A 6,395-nucleotide genomic window follows, 5' to 3' on the forward strand; every position below is an offset into this window, starting at 1 on the left:
ACACATAGTACTTTTCATATTTGTTGAGGCATGTGGTCATCATTGGCAATAATAATAATTTCTGGGGTTTTACGTGCCAAAACCACGAGGTAGGTAAAGGCACGCTGTAGTCGAGGGCTCCGGAAATTTTGACCATCTGGTGTTCTATAGACCATCTGGTGTCCTTTAACGTGCACTGCCATCGTACGTACACGGGCTTCTACCATTTCGCCTCCATCGAAATGTGACCGCCGCGGCCGAGATCGATCCATGACTTTTGGCTCGGCACTGTTGTGGCCGCCTCCAGCTTTGCAATGCTTTGCACTATGTGCAATGCCCGACTCGTTTCAGTTACTGTTTCAGGTGGGCTCTCATAGTCGTTATTGTCAGTGCTTGACAATGTGTTAGCAATGACCACACAGTGAATGTGCTTGCACACTTTGAAGTGTATCAGGTGCGCACACACTGCACATTCATTGCATCTCAAGGGACAGCAAGCAGCATCCCCGACTTTTGTCACTGTATAAGAGTGCCCTTTAGTAGACTGAGATGGCACAGTCCACGTGCCGTCTTTGTTTAATTTGGCACAACCTGCCATTTCAGTGCCAGATCTGTGGTACCTTTCAACTGCACTCAACTTCTTGCCCTTTGATCATCTGGATTGCCCTCTTAATCAAAAAATGATATGTCAAGTCCATGAGTGCAGAAATTAGTTTATCAACACGCTTATTCTTCTTTCCCTCCAGCATGCTGTGCTTCATCGTCCTGTGCATGCTCTCAAGGTGCATGTTGGTGTTGATACCTGCCCTCGTCCTGAAGCAGTAGGCCCGCTCTTGAGGTCTAACTGCATAGTTGTCCTTGAAGTACTTCAGAAAATCCCTCAGTTTTTCTTCCTCAGTGTCAAGGAATGATTGAAGATACTTTTCAAATTCTTGCTGGTCAAGGAACTCTAAAAGGAGTCGCACGTTGTGGTACACGTCTGGCCTCAGTTGTTTTTCTACAAACTCATGTATCTTCTTCTGCCAATTCCTATCCACATGCCAGGTGCAGAGAAGTTTCTGCTGAGGGACACCCATAACTGACGACCATGCCTTGTAAAATTGTGAGGCGTCATCAGACATAAATGTCTTAGCAGCCACTTTTTCGTTGATGGCACACTCAAGAGACCTGAAAAAGCTGCCAAGTTTTCCTCATTCATTCTGTTGCAGATGAAATAGGCTATAGGTATACCTTATCCCACTTCATCTAGCACTAGAAGAGTGGTCAGCTCAAACTGTTACCCTGTAGTTCCATGTGTTGAGTCAAGACACACAGTGCCCGTGCCCAATTCTTCTAACAGCTCTTTTTGTGGCTCTGTCATCAAAGCAAGGCCAAATCTGTTGCACCAAAAGTACCAGTTGGGTCCACTGCACCTTGTGCCTTATACAGACAGACAAGTGTTTCACCTTTGTCTTACATTGCTTTCACCCACATATCTACACTGACAGCATCATTGGTGTGACACTGTTCAGGAGCAGCAATGTGAAACTGCCGTTTGATGTTATGCAAAGTTATGCGTTCTGCCAAATGTGCTGGCCTCAGCTTACATGCCCCCAACAGATGTTCTTATATTATTCAATATGGTTTTCATGGGCACACCACGCTCCAGGTCCTCTGCTACGTTGGTTAACCCCGTTGGCCTTTTCTTTGTCGCTCATCCTCAAGTGCTTAATTTCTGCTTTATGGCCATAATGCTTTCTTTGGTACCTTACATTTATGGATTTATGGTGATATCTTCAGGTGCCGGGCTCTGAGTGTTCTCCTTCTTCGTCACAGTAATAAATGAAAGACATATCTTACCGGACTTGCAGGTACCCTGACTTTTTTCTCGACGATTACCATGACCTTCCTTTGGCCTAGCCACTCCTGATCTATTAGAGTAGTAGTGGCTCCTCGTTTCCCCACTGGCCAGCTTTTTGGGAGCTGTGTGAAGAACAAACCAACAGTTCGCCTCTTCCTGAGCTTTCCATTCACTGAATTCTGTAATACAAATACAACATAGTATCAGAGAGAGACATTAAACCAACGAAAATAATTCAAAGGCCTTAGACATAGATTACAGGGGCGTAGCCAAGGGGGGGATCTCATTCAGTGCACTGATATTCTTTCTGAAAAACTTCTGAAGCATAAGTTTTTGACCGAGCTTACGAATGTGCTATCAACGGCAAAAACGACTGGGTGATAAATGTGACATGAGATGAACATGGGTTTTAACAAAAATGGGTCATACAAATGAAGAAACAAAGTATACGGCTTAACAGCGGAGGTCATCAAAAGGTATTAAAAAAAGCCTTTAAAAGGTTAAAACTTAAAAAGTAAGAACAATAAAAGTCAACAGGTTTTGCAAAAACACAAAATCTTTCTTCGAGGGCACACGTTTTCCAGAGTTTTGTGTGACCTTGCGGAGACCTTGTTGCACAGACTCAAGAAAACCAGTGATGTGCCTCCAAAAAACAGAGATGGGACAAAAACTGCTGTTATCCCATACGTGCACCAAGTGTCACATAGGATTAAGAAGGCTGCAGGGTGCGCAGGAGTCAGTGTAGTGCTTACTGCCCCCAACAAACTTTGGAGGCCTGTGCAAGCGTGTAAACGTGAACAGTGAAAGGCCTGACATGCTGCAAGAAGGACACCACGCGGTTTTTGTCTTGCAAATGTGGCATCGTGTATAAGATTCCGCTCTCTTGTGGATGTGTTTACATAGGCCAAACTGGCCAATGTATTAACGATCGCTTGCGTGAACACGCCAACAATTTAAAAGTCTGACGGCAACATGGCCTTACACTGTGCAGCTTGCGGTTGTACCCCCTTTCTTGACCAGGCTGTCATAGCTCGAGAAATATATGATGCATCATGTGCAGAACAGCTCGGACCCAGCTGTGTCAGCATGCTCTCTGTGTCACTCTCGAAGAAAGAGTCTGCGTTTTTGCAAAACGTTTATTGTTATTCTCACTTTTAAAGTGTTAACCTTTTCAAGGCCATTTTTAATACCTTTTTACAGCCTCCTTTGTTCAGCCGCATCATTGTTTCTTCATTTGGATGAGCCGCTTTTTGTTAAAACCCATGTTCATCTCATGTCGCATTTATCACACAGCCGTTTTTGCCGTTGATAACGCATTCATGAGCTCGGTCAAAAACTTCTGTATGGTATCAAGCAAGGGCGTCCACAGAACTTATTGCAGGGGGGTGTAAGGGGGGGGGGGAGAGATCCAGCACTGACAGCTTTCAGTGCCGTGACATGACCTGCAAGATTAATCAGTAGTGTGCAACGTGCGAAATTGCTTGGAAATAGAGAAGGCCGGGACCTGAGTATGCTAATCAAGCTGTGTAACACATTGCTACCGCACAGAAAATATTATCCAAAATTCCAGGGAGGGGCAGCTGCCCCCCTTGCACCCCCCTCCGGACGCCCATGGTATCAAGGGTTTTTTCGCTTTGTCGCCCTGTTTCCATGGGCACGTTACCGCCTGTAATCTTTAGCGAGAAAAAAAAAAAGCGTAAGGAAGAAAAAAAAATTAATTTTTTTTTGATAGTCTTGTTCTGAAGCACTCGATGTTACCACGTGATGAGTGTAGTGCATTAAATGTTAGTTGAAAGTAGCGCTCTATGTGTCCTTTTCACTGTCCCTGTCTTGTGCGCTCACCTGTTTCAACACATCATGTATCCACCGGACATATTTGCTCTGCTTTGTTTTTAGAGGGAAAACAAAAAAGCGACGCAAGCGGCAGTACTTTCAGTGTGATCGAGCAAAATTGTGAAAATTAGTGCCTCTGTGCATACTTGTTTTCTTTTTTTTTTTTTCTACGCGACAAGCACATGCGAATTATAACTAGCTGGCACAGTGAATGTACGTGGAAGCGGTCATGTGCTGTACAGCCTCACCACAAAAAATGATAAAAATGCACTAACAGGGTGGGTACTCAGCTTTATCTTTGTGGAACGCCTGCTGCACGTAGTCGGCGGCGAATTTGTGCGCTGCGATGTGGTGCTCCACATATTTTTCCAGTGAAGACAGGCCAACGCCACAAACGTCGCATTTCATGGGAGTATTGACTTTTGCGGCTACTTGACGACACCGACGACACTTCGTGACACGTGCGCGGAGACAGCGCCGGCGGAGGTGAAGACGACACTAGGACACTAGGGACGAAATTCATCAAGCACGTGACATACTAGGCACTCCGTGGCGACACGGGGAAAAGTCAAAACTAACTTAGGGGAAAAAAGTCTTCAAGTGACGTCACACGTGAGTGACGTAGCAGTGACGTCATCTATTGTTCGCGAGAGAGCCCAGACTCCGGCGAAACGCATGTCTCAGAACGGCCGCAGCACCAACGTACAGTAAGTGAAGCCCAAACAGGGCCAATCCGCTTGTGGCGCTGCGATCGGTAGTTTGCAATGTGTCGTCGTTTAAGAGTTGCGCGCGGCTCCGCCAAAGTGGTGCAGGGGTAGAATGCCTGCTTCCCACTCAAGAGGCCCGGGTTCGAATCGCAGCTGTAGATGGTGGGTTCTTATTCTTAGTATCACCTTTTACAGCTGCATTGGTTTTATTTTGTTTCTTAAAACTAGCTTCATTTGCTAGAGGTGCGTCCGGAAGGCACTGCGTACGTTGACTTGCCGGGTGTGGCCGCCTGCCGTCGCACCTGCCGGAACTCTAGAAAGGATCAGGAGACAGCTAACAGCTTTGCACGTGTTGTGTGCTCACCGCTCAGTTTGACATAAAGTGCCAGACTGCACGAAGGTCGCCTGGCTCACTGCATCGACCACGTTTTTCTTGAGCCAGCGTTTCGTTGAGTTCAGCCAGGTCGCATGCTGAAGGAGTGAGCTACTAGTCTTCCCATTTATTCCGATTAGTTCCTGTATTGTAACTAAGCACTCAATGTGATATCGCATTCATTCAATCGCCCTTGCGGCGAAACGGTGACTTCCGCTTTAATTTTCTCTTGCACGAGATCGCAAAGACGACGTGGACGAAGTGGACGCGCTGCTCGCACCCTGACGTAGTTTTATATTTTTCTGTCGACACGCCAATAAGAGCGCAGCCGTCAGGACGTCTTCGTTGTGTAGTTTTCTAATATATGACACGGGCTTCCCTCGGACTTCTTAAAGGCAACGACAGGCTAGTGATAGCAGTGAGTGTTTCTTAATGAGGCGGTTTCCTGCTATGCTTCAGATAGAATATCCGTTGCAGCACAAGGCACTTAAAATTTTACATATTCAAATGTACCTATTGAGGTTGTTGATTGAAGTTTGTAAATTCTTTGCGTAACTCAAGACCCCAACTATTGCCATGCTGTTGGCTCTGTTCTAAATTATGCGAGCCCCTCTTACAACTGCAAGCTGTGGCGCTGCTAAGGTTGAAGACGCGTGCTCTATGCGTAGCAGCAGCGGCCGCGTTTCGACAGGGGCGCAATGCAAGGGCACTCCTTTGCTTAGATTTAGGTGGGCGTTCAAGATCCCCGGAGGTTAAAATTTATTCCGGAGTGCCTCACACGTCGTGCCTTATAGTCTTATCTTTGCTTCAAAAAATCTCAGAACTTATCTTGTAAGTTTGACTCAAGTTCACTGTCATTTAATCACAAGTCCCTTGGGATGAAAGATATAACTGAAAATTGTCACATGGAACATTCAGCTTCAGCTGACCGTATATATATTAGCGCTGTCCTAGCTGCTCGAGTATTTGGAAAAACAAAGGACGTAGCGTTCAGCAGCAGCCATGGTTAACAGTGTTCTGAAGAGTTCGCAAAGAAGCTTTCACCCGAAAATATTGCGGGAACATTTTTCTCAGTCAAGCCTCTTTGGCGGAAAAACTTCTACCATGTGGCTTTCAGTTAGTCTGAAATGCGGTTGTGTCTGACAATGAAACGACCTACGCGGTCCTGACGATTTGCGTTCACTTCTGACAGTGGTACATTTGTCATAGTGAGGCCTAAATTAAGAAAAATAAATCCTCTGCTGACTGTGCTAAGAAGCTCGAAGAACAATTACGAAAAGACGCCCACGTTTCTGCCTCTTGAGTGTGGCCTCTATCTTTGCAGTTATGTTCAATATATCGCTGCGTTACCTGAAGGAATATGTTCACCTATTTCTATTGAACATTAAATAGCAGGTGTTAAGAGCTTGTACTCAGTGAAAAGCGACCATTTGTGCGGGCAGGTGCTAAGTGCTTCGATAGAGCGGGCGTAGGTGTTGTTTTTCTTAGAGTGACCCTTACAGCGAAGATAGCTCCATCGCTGATAACACTGCGCTTCCAACAACAAAAGAAGAGGCACCTGCTGTGGGGGCTAAGAGTGACAGCGCTGACAGCTGAAGGAAAGGAATTAACGTGACGTTTTTGCGCCACGCACACACAAGCATTTCCTCTTTAATGCAATTAT

At 45.8% G+C, this 6,395-nt stretch overlaps 1 long non-coding RNA gene across 1 annotated transcript; it reads right to left on the minus strand.

The window, feature by feature from the left end:
• Positions 1-968: 968 nt before the first annotated feature.
• On the minus strand, positions 969-4,283 carry LOC125756821 (uncharacterized). Its single transcript, XR_007414784.1, has 2 exons — positions 3,928-4,283; positions 969-1,998 (listed from the first exon to the last, which is right to left on the minus strand). It is a non-coding gene; the product is annotated as an uncharacterized LOC125756821 (long non-coding RNA).
• Positions 4,284-6,395: the final 2,112 nt, after the last annotated feature.

This window comes from Rhipicephalus sanguineus, unplaced genomic scaffold (assembly GCF_013339695.2).
Source record: "Rhipicephalus sanguineus isolate Rsan-2018 unplaced genomic scaffold, BIME_Rsan_1.4 Seq8928, whole genome shotgun sequence".
Lineage (NCBI taxonomy): Eukaryota > Metazoa > Arthropoda > Arachnida > Ixodida > Ixodidae > Rhipicephalus > Rhipicephalus sanguineus.